Raw genomic sequence first — 13,312 nt, 5'->3', positions numbered from 1 at the left:
TAAGCCTAGCCGGCTAGCAGTGTTTTGTTTGGTTTTGTATGAGCTTGTATTTTATGTTTATCCGTTGTATTGGTTTTGTTTCAGTCGTGTAGGATGATGATATATATATATATATCTGCGTGGTTGTGTGTATATTCCAGCCGCCTGTGGCTGATGTATATTATACCTGTAGAAATGCTTCAGATTGTCACCCGTACAGGGGAGATTCTACCAAAATTTCTTCGGACAGGGACTCCTCTGGGGCGTGACAATTTAGTGGTATCAGAGCAGGTAAACGATACTTGCTATGTGTTTTGGATTTTCGAGATTTATCTGATACCAATTTATTTGGTATCAGAGTACGGTACGAGTTTTATAGCTCGTGTTTCTGATTTTCTGTTTTGGTCTTCTCGATGTGACTTTTCGGATTTTGGGACCTGGCAGTAGCAGGACATCTCCAAGCTATAGGAGGTATGTTGGTATACTGTTATCCTACTATTTAGTTAATGTATGCATCGTTGACTATTATAGTTTATGGCATATATTATTATGACATGTATTAGCACTCTTTACTAGTACCTGTCTAGTTGAAATAATAGATATTTTATGTATTAGGTAAAACCCTGATGATGATCGACCTTGATAGAGATTAAGGGTTATAGTTTCTGGTGATTTATCATATCATACATCATTAGTTTTTAGCTTATGTTATTACTAGTTGGTTAGCAGATTGAGGCACATACCAGCCTCTGCTTTTATTAGCTGGGTAGTGGATAGTATCTATATCTTTATGTTGACCTAGCCAGTAGTATACCAGGTTATCTTAGTTAATTTCATCCATAGATAATTGATTTACTCTTGTTAGATCGGTCAGTAGAAGATAGATTGACGTTTGTTGACTTGGGTAGTCGTGATCGATTTACCTTAAATGCTTGTAGAGGCTTTATTTATTCTTGATTAGTTAGTAGATGACCGATTAGTTTTGTTGATCCGATCAGTAGGGGATTGACCTACTTTATTTTTAGATGTTTGAATCTTGGGTTATTCGTGCTTAGTTGGATATCTTGAGCACATCGAGTACCTAGCTTATACTGACGTGGGAAAGGGTTGAATTAGCATATACTATTGACGACTTAGTCAGTCGATAGAGGATCGATGTATCCTATTCCATGAGTACTTTAATTTTAGACTGTATGTACCTAATTGGATAACTTAGAAGGTGGCATAGGATTTGTGTGGTAGATTAGATTTAAAATATGTTGATTATGCATATTTATGTGGTGTGTAGATATGATTGTTATGAGTTGAAGGAATTTTATGATGGATAGTTTATTTGTAAATAGTGTGGGTATTTCCATCTAGATATGATTATTGTAGGTTCCTTGTGGATTATAGCTATTTAGTTACCTGTACGTGCCTGATTGACATATTGGAGGTATTATATCGATTTAAATCTGTGTCGTGGTATGTGCACATGGGTGTGAGTGTCATGTTGGAAGTATCTTGTCGACTACATCAGTGTTGTGATATGTACATATGTGCTTGGTGTGGTATCTGAGGTATCTTGTTGATTATGTGTGATTTGTGAATGCACCTGGGTTTTAGTATGCCTTATTGGAAGTATATGTTGATTATACTCTTGGCATATGTGTATATTTGTCATGTGAGTGTTGTTTGAGGGTATTGTTGATTTTACCTACGATGATATATGCACACGGGTTCGGTATACATTGTTGGAGGTATCATGGTGAATTATACCTATGATGTGAGTATTTTTGGTGTGTACTAATTGGAGGATTATGTCGATCATACATATGTTGTGTGTGCACGTGTGTCAGATGTATGGTTGGTAGCATCATGATGATTCTACCTATGTTAAATGTAGAATGTTAAATATCTACATTATGATATTGGTTGTTATACCCTGTCAACTAATTCTCCCATTAGTGGGTGACCGACCCACTAGGAGGATGATAGAGTTGACTATGGATTTGATTTGCTTACTAGGTGGTTATACCCTAGGCTACCCACAGTGATTTGTGGTAGAGAGATCTCGTGCAATCTCTAGCTAGATAGTTAGGTGTTTTGGGCACTTATGTATTGTTGTGGTAGAGCGTAGCTCCCACATGTTATGGATCGTTTGTGGTAGAGCGTAGCTCCCACATATTCTGGATTGTTGTGGTAGAGCGTAGCTCCCACATATTTAGGGATTGTTCTGTGGTAAAGCGTTGCTTCCACATATTGCGGATTGCTTGTAGCGGAGCATTGCTCCCATATTTATTGTAGATACATGTTACGGATTATTTATAGTGGAGTGTTACTCCCACATATGGAGGATTTCTTGTGGTAGAGCGTTGCTCCCACATATGTGGTATTTCTTGTGATGGAGCGTTGCTCTCACACTAGAGGATCTATTTTTGGTGATTTGTATGGTTGGTGATTATATTTCAGACTTATTGTCAGGGATCTTATGGTTAGGATTATCTGTGATACAGACATTATGTGTCTTGGTTTTACCATTAGGGTTTGCGGTGCCCTAGATGTTATCATGATGATTCTGGTATTTCGAGGATGTTTGGATCGGTTTTCATTGTCTTTGTTGATGATGTTGTGATCTATTTCGGATCCGCGGTGAGTCACGTACACCATCTTCGCATAGTCTAGAGATGTTTCGACGAGAACATCTATATGTGAAGATCAGTAACGCGTATTTTGGTTGTCTTCTGTGAGATGTTTGAGACACACGGTCACCAGTAGGAGTATACCGTGGTTACACAGGAGATAGAGATTGTTACCGTTGGGAGTAGACGGAGTATATAGAAGAGGCTCGCAACTTCCTTTGGTTTGACTCGATATTTCCGGAGATACGTTGAGGGTTTCTCTCGGATTGTTATGCCACTGAAACGTCTGACCAGAAAGGGCGTGAAGTTTACTTGGACTGAGGATTTTAAGACCAGCTTCCAGGAGCTGAAGCGGAGACTAGTGTCGACTGACGCATCTCTACGGGGTTGAGCGCTGTTTTGATGCAGCACGGCAGGGTAGTCTCCTACTTCTCGGTAGTTGAGGGAGTATGAGGAGAACTACCCAGTACATGACTTGTGACTGAACGCCAGTATGTTTGACTTGAAGATTTGGCAGCATTATCGGTGCGGTGTTACAATTGAGATTCTCACTGACCATAAGAATCTCAAATGTCTGTTCACTCAGCAGGAACTTAATCTCCGACAGAGGAGATGGATGGAGTTCCTGAAGGATTATGGTTGTACCATTAGTTATCACCCGAGGAGAGCTGATGTTGTTGCCGTTGCACTTAGCAGGAAGTCCGGAGGGACTCTAGCTTGCCATCGAGTTGTGGTCACAGACTTGATTCAAGGTTTCTCTGGGTTAGGCCTTGAGGAGTAAGAATGGACAGAGAAAGGTATTCTTGTTACCATGGTTGTTCAGTCGTCGATCAGGATGAGGATCCGAGAGGTATATGTTGCTATGGTATCAGCATTTGTAATTTATAGGCAGTCAGATAGCTTCCGGGCAGCAAACCGAGTTCACACGAGACGAGGAGGGTATTATATACTTCCGAGGCAGATTAGGTGTACCTCAGTCTTACCCGATTTTGTCGGAGCTATTTCAGGAGGCTCATCGTTCTCGATTTGCGATCCATCTAGGCAAGACCCTCATGTATCGAGATTTGAGGTGTTCTATTGGTGGAACAGTATGAAGAAAGACATCGCGGATATTGTAGCTAGATGTCTTGTCTGTCAGTAGGTGAGGGCTGAGCATAAGATACCTGCCGGATTATTTTAGCGGATTTCTATTCCTGAGTGGAAATGAGAACATATTACCATAGACTTTGTGGTGAGTCTATCTAGGACACGATGAGGCCATGACGCGATTTGGGTAATCGGTGATCAATTAACCAAATCCACGCATTTCTTAGCGATCCGGAAGACAGATTCCCTGGATCGATTGACAGATCTGTATTGCCAGGAGATCATCAGATTTCATGGTGTCCCTTGACTATTATTTCGGATAGAGACCCCCGGTTTACGTCTTGTTTTTGACAAAGTCTGCAGTAGGCTTTCCATCCGCAAACCGATGGACAGTTAGAGCGGACCATTCAGACTCTAGAGGACTTGCTGAAGTCTTGTGTATTGGATTTTGGAGACAGTTGGGAGGACCATTTGCCATTGGTAGAGAGTTTACCTATAACAACGGTTTGCATTTGACTATCCAGATGGCATCGTTTGAAGCGTTGTATCGTAGGCTTTGTTGGACACCCACCCTCTGGGAGGAGGTTGGGGAGGCCAGTTATTGGGACCTCATAGAGCTCAGCTTGAGACAGAGTTGGTCCGTACTATTAGACGGAGAGTGTCAGAGGCACAGGACTACCAGAAGAGTTATGCTGATCGGAGTTGGAGACTTTTAGAGTTCTCCGTTTGCGACCATGTATTTCTGCGAGTTTCACCCACGAAAGGGGTGAAGAGATTGACCTCAGAGGTAAGCCAGCTCCGCGATACATTGGATCTTTCCAGATCTTGGAGAGGATTGGAGCGGTAGCTTACTGGCTAGCACTACCACCGTCCTTGGTAGGCGTGTACTATGTATTCCACGTATCTATGCTGAGAAGATACGTACCCGACCCGATGCATTGTGCTGACAGATATATCAGTTCCCGTTCAGCCTGACGTCACTTATGAGGAGGTTCCGGTACGAATTTTTGACCGGAAAGAGCGTCAGTTGCGGAACAAGACTATCTGGCTGGTTAAAGTCGGATGGCAGCATCATTCGGATGAGGAGGCTACTTGGGAGCTCGAGGATACTATCCGAGCTCAATATCTCCATATTTTCACTTGAGGTATGTGATGTTATGGTTCCATTCAGCATTTATACTGTTTAGCATTTGCTAGTACTTGCTGATAGTAGATAACGAAATTTGGGAACCAAATTTTTATTAGTGGGGGAGAATGTAAAATACCGGAAAAATGGTGAATAATGATAAGGGAATTTTATGGAATTTTTGAAAATTTTTCTGGAATTTTTCGGAGTGCGTATGGACGAGTTTACGGGGATAAAAATGAGGTCCGGGAAAGCCTGTTTGGGTTTCCCCAATTAAAAGAGGAAATGTTTGATTTCCCATTTTAATTTCTTTTTCTTTTTCTTTATTTATTTTTCCTCCGATCCCCTACTGTGCCGTTTCCTCGCTCGAGCCTACCTCCGTGCGCCACTCTTCTTCCCCCGCCGAACCCGAGCCCTAATTGCTTCTTGCCGATTACTTTTCTTCTTCCTGAGCCCGATCCTTTTTCCCTCCTCGCGTGCCCGAGCCGTCCTTGACGCCGGCGCTTCTTCTTCCTCTTCTCTGGCCAACGCGACGCCACTGCCTTCTTCTTCTTTACCTCTCTCGGCGCCGATATTCTGATTCCTCTTCCTCCTCTCTTCTGCCCGACGCCGACGCCGACGCTGGCATTACCAAGAAGCTTATCACGCCGAGCCCTAGTTTCCCGACGCCGGCCTTAGGCCTTACTCCCGTTCTGGTGAAGTTGTGCTTTAATTCCCGATTCCAGCCTTCACCGGTTTCACGCCTCAGAATGGTTGTTGATCATCGGAGAGGACCAAGTCGTGCCCTAGATTTCTTATTTCTGCCAGATTCAAACCAGACAGCAATGAGGGATCAGTGATCAGCGGCTGAGGGAAAACGATTGCACCATTGTAGGTACGACAGATTTGGTTCCGTTGATCCAGCTTCGGTGGTGAAGCCCTTGGGCTGTATCCCACCAGCGGTCACTTGGTTGTGAATTGAGGTAAGGAATTAGGTAATAAATTCTTGTTCACTTGTACCACGATGTAGAATTTGGTACTTTACTGTAAGAGTGCCTGATTGATTGATTTTGGGATTATTCTCTTCTGGATAGCAGTAGACGATTGGTCCGAAGTTGTTGGATTCCAGCCACCACAGCACAGAATAGCTGGTTATTTTCTTGATCACCATTTTGATTAGATCAGTGTAAGTGTTTTCGGCCAATGAATTTCTGTTTTGTAGATTTGGATTTGTTAGTTGTGTTAGAAAGAGATGTTTATGTAGGTTGATTAGGATCTTGTCCTATTGGTCGTTGAGATTTTATTTAGCTATTCGTTGAGTTATAGCAAAATAAATGTATGTATATCGGTTGACACAGGGCTTTGACGCGAGACAAGCATCTTGACATCGGATTGGACCGGATACGATCATCTTATCGAAGGCGGGTACCTCTTTACTTATCTTTTATGATATTGTCATTTGGATATGCATAGTATTTAATAACTTCAAGCAATGAACATGTTTACCTTTGGTATGTCATTGTTTGATATCCATAGCATGTTAGGTTTGTCGCCTGTAATGTATCCGTGCTTATATCTCGTGATTTGTTGCCATGAGTATCTTATTGCCATGAGTATCTTAGTTTCTAGAGTGACATACCATGCTTTACTGAGGTTAGGATTAGGCTCTGGATTTTTGTTTCTGGCATGTGTATCCAAATTATCTGATACTTAGGTTTTTATGCCATGCCTGGATTGTGTATTTCTATTAGTATATCATATATGATTCGTGTACCTCGACCTTGTGGATTTGATTTGTGCATATTGTTGGTACATATGCTATGGAAGGGGAATAGGTTTAGGATCTAGGTTGTTATAACATAGATGACCTGTATACCCTAGATCCGTGGATTTGACCTACTGATACTGTGGTACCCATATTATATATATACGGATTTTTCTATGCTGATCAGGATATACCATACTTGTTATGTTCAGGACATATGTTTTGATATTCTATCTGACCTGTGTACTCTAGATTTTGGTATGTGACCATCGCTTTTACAGTACCCATTTTGTATATATGGATATGGTTATGTTGATCAGTTTTTGCTATGCATAGTGACATGCATCATGATTGCATGCTGTGCGATTGTCGGCTCCACTATGGTTGAGCCCATCGCCAGTTACATGTACTGCACACACCCTCACTCATGGTTTAGTTGTATATCAGGCAGGTGTGTGGCGGTTCTGCTATTTGGCTCCATTGGTCATATGACTAAGCGTGGTAGCCGGCAGTCAGTTCCACTCTGTTTGTCACCGCTGGCATTTAGTGTAGCAGCGTGGTAGCCGGCATATGGTGGACTCTGTTTGGCTCCGTTGGTCAGGTGACTCAGCGTGGTAGCCGGCAGAGATATCCTCCACGCCATCGTGTACCGGGAGATGAGAGCATTGAGCTCCCCCATTTATGATTTGGGGTCAGAGGACAGGAGTACTCCGACAGCATTCCGTCCACTCGGTCACTGTTCAGGAGCAGTGATGTTAGAGTGCACGGTCATCACATGCATTGATTGTATTTATTTGCTTGTGTTTGCTGCACTTATATGTTGCATTTTGGTGGATGCATTTGTTTGACATGCATACAGGAGACATACTGCGTATCAGTTTGATGACCCTTTAGTTCAGGATAGGAGTTCCTGGTAAGTACAGCTTCCTTGGTTACTTTTTAGTTTTGTATATTTCCTATATATTATTCGGAAGCTGTATTCCATGTTTATTGCTGTTAGATATATCTTACTAGGCATGTCTATTGGTATTCGCTGAGTTGTTGAACTCACCCCCGTGGACACTATATTTTTCAGGTACTATGTTATTTATGGAGACACTTGGAGTATCTTGGCTGCCGGTCCCCACGTCACATTAGAAGACCTGCCCCTGCCTTTGTTTATTGTTATTTTTGGTATATGTATTTGTGTACTTAGCATTGTGTTCCGATTTTGTGTTCGGAGTGTTGTTTTGGTTGTGTGGTGTAAGCCTAGCCGGCTAGCAGTGTTTTATTTGGTTTTGTATGAGCTTGTATTTTATGTTTATCCGCTGTATTGGTTTTGTTTCAGCCGTGTAGGCTGATGATATATATATATATCTGCGTGGTTGTGTGTATATTCCAGCCGCCTGTGGCTGATGTATATTATGCCTGTAGAAATGCTTCAGATTGTTACCCGTACAGGGGAGGTTCTGCCGAAATTTCTTCGGACAGGGACTCCTCTGGGGCGTGACAGTTTCCTTCTCCACCTTGGCTAGGGCCGGTGGTTCCCCTTCTCCCTTGGTGACAGGCGCCTCTTCCCATCCATTGGTGGCCAACGGCTTGAAGAAGAGGAGGAAGAGAAGAAGAAGAGGAAGAAGAAGAAGAGGAAGAGAAGGAAGAAGATTACAGGGTGCCCCATCCTAGAGACTCATTTTATGGACGGCAGTTTGGAAGAGAAGAAAAGAAGGGTGGTGTTGTCTTGGTAGATCATCACCCATATGATGTTCAAGAAGAGGAGAGGAATATGGCAGAAGATCAAGAGGGCTTAGCATACGAGGAAAGGTACAACTAATTCTTATTCCGCAGCATAATTAGTTTATTTTTTTTCATCTAGATGCTGAACACCAACACAAGAGGCCAGCGATCTTGTGCTTTGATCAAGGTGTGCTTTGATCAATCAATAACTTGCTTGATTGATCAAATACATGTCTGATCAAGCATGCGGGTTGCTAGGAAAGGTTCTGTGCTCATACAAATTTTTGTACAGGAAATTTAAATAGAACGGAACTCCCAGCACCTTCAGTATGCATCTTAAAGAATATGTATGTTTTCCAAAGCGTTCTAGGAGTAGACAAGTCAAAAAGTATCCCTGACACCTTCTCTTAAGAGAACATACAAATCTCTAATTTGACAAGCTGGAAGTTTCTAAAGTATAATTTGCATGTTGGACATACTCTATTGTCAACACAAACATTCAAAAGGATATGGTAAGATATGCTTATGGGTCCCATTATAGGCTGACCGGATGCCGCTCGGCCGGAGCATGACCTTATCAATCGTACAAAGTAAAGCAACTAACTTGTTCTTCACTTGGCTATCTAGTTGTTGGAGGACTGTCTATTGTCCGACTAGACAGAAGGTTCACTAAGCCGGGTCGGTGGGCTGGAAGCTTACTATTTGTCTCTTAACACCAGCAATAAGATTTTGGAGGATGGTCGTTCGGACAATCACGTTCGACTAGTGTGCCCGCTCGGCTAACTTCACCTGATCTGTAGTCCAGGGCATTTGACTACTTTAACTTTGACTTCCATGTAACCGCCCTTCCCCATCTTGACCCATTGTTGGGGGGTCCACCTCTATCACAATATCACAAGCCTCCTCATCAAGTTTAATCGAAGGAGGTTGTAAGTCTGACTAATAGGACATTTAGTATTCTTTGTAGCCATTTTTCCTATCATGGAATTCTAGGGTTTAGAATCACCACTCGACCATCACAATCATTGCTCTTACTGCTCTTTCAAGAAGCTGCTCTCTTCCCGATCTAGCGTTCCAGGGTTTGAAACCACCGCTCAGCTATCACAATAATATTCTTATTACTCCTCAGGAAGTTGCTCTCTTCCCGATCTGGCATTCTAGGGATTAGAGTAGACTTGATGTGAACGACACTTAGCCGCTTCTTATCCTATTAGCCTTTAACTTTCTTCTCCAGTGGGAAACTCTGAGACTGATGCTGCTCGGACTGGATGTGAACGACACTTAACCATTTCTCATCCTTATTTTCCTTTGTCTGGCTTACTTCCCAAGCGACCACTCATCTTAGTGCCTTTTAATTGCTTCTGACATCACCCAAATTTCTTAGAAATTGCTCAAATCCCCTGCCATTAATAAAAAGTATGCTGACCATGCTTTTTAATCATATGCTTCCATTCCCCATTAATATCACCTGTAGTTGAATGACACGTGTCATAATCTTCTACCATTGCATGTGTGACATGATAAGCGATTGTTAGGATCTGATGTGATGACTGCCTTTTCAAATTGCATGACCAAGATTAAGCCTTGTTCTCCCAAACCCTTGATTGAATGGCTCAGGGCAGTCGTCAACATGATTTTTAAACCCTTCATTTCTTTCTCCGATCACTGTATTGCCTTTGTCTTCTTCTTATTCACCTCCTTGCTCTCTGTTCTCTTCATGTTGTCGGTGATCTTTCTTTTCCAGTAAGTCCTTTCCTCCTTCTCCTTTCAATCTTTGCTTTTCATCTCCCTTTCCATAGCACGTTCTCCTTCTCCACCCTACCGAGTCTGACTTCAATGGTGACGAGGTGGACCAACTAAAGATGACCTACCATATCCCCAATGGCCACATAATCGTAATCCCTTCCTCGTACGCTGCCTAATGGTTTCTTTCTTTTCTTCGAAGACCAATTATATGTCGGTCTAAGATTTCCTATCCATCCTTTCTTTTTCGAAGTATGTAGGTATTTTCACATTCCTTTGCAACATTTGGTACTAAACTCCTTTAGGTCACTGTGCAGGGTTGTAGTACTATTATGCCAATACGACATTTCTCTTTTACCTCATATTTATTACTATTTTTATTACCCAAAATGATCGTAGTAAGGTAGCTTCCTCTTTTCATCCCGAGTGGGCTCCATCTATTTTGAGAAGATGCCCTCCTCTAATAAGGACTGGAAGGATCACTATTTCTATGTCAGACTTCCTGACTGGCCCACTTTCCTGACAGGCTAGTAAATGGAGTTGCCGAAATCCCCCGTACTAGGAAAGTACCGATGGGAAACGACCTACCTTCAAGTAGTCGTGCACCTAGATAGTCAAAAATACCATATATACAAGCTGCTGCTGAAGGGTGTTCTGTATATATTTGAGTTAAGTCTCATCCGAGGTCATCTTCCCAGCTCCTTTAGTAAGCCATTTTTCCTTTTGTCATTTTTTAATCTAACAAATTTCTTCTTCTTTTTTACAACCCAAGTCATGTTGAGGTCATTGCTCAATGGCAAGAACAAATTCTGATGCAAAAATCAACATCAGGCGGATGGCTTAGCTAGAAAGCCATGGGCGCTTGCTGGTGGGGCCCTCTGATGAGCAGAATGCCAAGTTGGAGGAAGCTAGAGGGTAGTTAGTGACCCTGTAGCTAACACTAGCGAGCTAGTCCTTGAGTGGCCTTCCATGGCGCCCATAGCCATGCCGTTAGAGTCAGCCACATCTAGCAAACCAATGATTCAACGGGAACACCGAAAAAGGCTCCGATCAAAGGCTTCCTTCCACTCGGAGGCCTCTATAACACAAAACACCGTAGCCACATTGGCTTCGCACCCTCCATTTGAGCAAGGAGAGAGCTCCCCATCCACTATCCCTAAGAGGATGGCTGGCCTACTGACTCTGCCATCATCCGGTCGGATCCCTTCCTTGTCCGAGTTGCTAACTGGGATGACTATAGGGTAGCCGATTTCATACTTGATGTCTCCACCAGCCAACCTAGTGGCCCCTACTTCGATTATCCATTCCTTGTCAATGTCCAAGTACAAGAGAAAGGCTACTTCAGAGTATTCAAATCGGAGCTTTCATACATATTACGACCATCCTTATATTATTGATTGACATTTGGTGCCATCTGGACGGTGCTGAACCACACTACCTAGAACACCAAATCAAGATACAAGGTCCCTTAGTCCAGACCTAGCCGGATGCTAGGGCCAGGGCGGTGACAATTCCACTTGGTGAACGTGCTGATATCTTCAGCCAAAAATGCATTAAGGTAAGATCCTCTAAACTTCTCACATTATGTTTACCAATTAGCCATAATTGACTTCTTTTGGTTGCAGTTCTAGGTGGAAAGCCTAACTATGTGCCAAAGACTGGCCTTCCTGGAACATGAAAATAAACAGCTGTAGATCCTAGTTGGGCAGACAAGTGCCTTGTAGGCCTTAGTCGATCGACTAATCGCTGAAGTGATTCATTTGAAGAAAGACTTAGACATGACCTCCAAACAGCTCTCAGTGTTCGAGCAGGCGCTGACCATGGAGAAAAACAAAAATCAAGATCAAGCCCTCCAGCTCGACTGCTAACCAAACAGGATCATAATTTTGAGGCCAAGATCAACTCTGCATGTAAAATACCAAAAAAGGGCAGATAATAATAAGAGGAATGTTTCGGAATTTTTGGAAATTTTTTGATAATTTTTTGGAGCTCATATGGACGAGTTTACGGGGATAAAAATGGGGCCGGAAAAGCCTATTTAGGCTACCCATTTAAGCGAGGAAATGTTTATGTTCTTATTTCCTTTTCTTTTTCTATTTCCTTTTCTTTTTCTTTTATTTCCTCCTTATTTCCTTCGTTTCTTCCCTCCTCCTCGCGCCGAGCCGCCTGACCCTTTCCTCTCAGCCCTAATCGCCGCACGCGACGGTTTCCTCACGATTAAAGCCGCTACCGAGGGTTCTTGGCGTCTTCTTCTTCTTTCCGAGCTTTGCCCTAACCTCTTTGTAGACCGCCGCACGAAGCAGCGCCGAAACCCCCTTCTCTTCCTCCTCGCCGAGCGACGGTGCCGATCGCCAGCCACTCCTCACCGTGCCCTAGATCGGCTTCTACGCAGCACTGTCGCCGACCACCAGGACCGACGCACCACAGATCGTAGCCCTTTGCTGCCCTAGTTTGTATTCGGCGCCGCTGCTGTCTCTCGACTCGAACCAGCGCCGCTGTCACCTGTGCCCTAGTGTCGACGGCCGAGTTCATCTGTGCCCTAGATCACCGACTCTTGGTGTCTCCTCATCGCGGCACCAGCGGGTCTTTTCTTGCCGCTGCTCTCTACTGGTTCATCACCACAGTGGCTTTGGGAAGGAGGTTACCATTCTGGTTTTAGTAAGATTGGATTGGTATTAGGTTAATTTCATGTTCTATATAGAAGTTGAGATTGTTAAGTGACTGAGCAGTCTTGTCTCTTGCTCACTAGGGGTATCTGGTGCGGAAATCACAATCTGGTAGTGGTGGATTTTTTTTGGTCTTTTCTTGATCCAAGCAACGAGGTGTATTTTCAGCAGGTGAGGTATTAATTTTGGGGAATCAGGAATTTGATCTTGTTGTAGCATACATAGATTTGAAGCTAGGAAAGAATAAGAAATGAATAGTACAGAAATTCATTTAAGTTTAAGTTATTTTGTGTAAATGGATTAGGTTTGGAATTTATCTAGTGGTATGATTAGGGTTTTACCCTAATTTAGTGTTAGAGATTTTTATTTAGCTATTTTATTGGATATTAGCTAAAAAAAATGTATATATTGTGATACAGGACTTTGACGCGAGAAGAGTATCTCGACGTTGAATTTGGATCAGTTTGGACTTTTCGTTTGGAGGCGGGTACTTTGACTTTATGTCATTTGATATGCATAGTAATGTTTTTAACAAATAGCAATAATTGTTTTTCTTATCTGCTTCGGTTGGTCACTACCTGATCTGTTACATGCTTGTTTGTTTACTTGTTATGCACTTCATGTTAGTACCTAA

The sequence above is a fragment of the Zingiber officinale genome, chromosome 11B, assembly GCF_018446385.1.
Source record: "Zingiber officinale cultivar Zhangliang chromosome 11B, Zo_v1.1, whole genome shotgun sequence".
NCBI lineage: Eukaryota > Viridiplantae > Streptophyta > Magnoliopsida > Zingiberales > Zingiberaceae > Zingiber > Zingiber officinale.
This window is presented reverse-complemented; position numbering follows the sequence as displayed.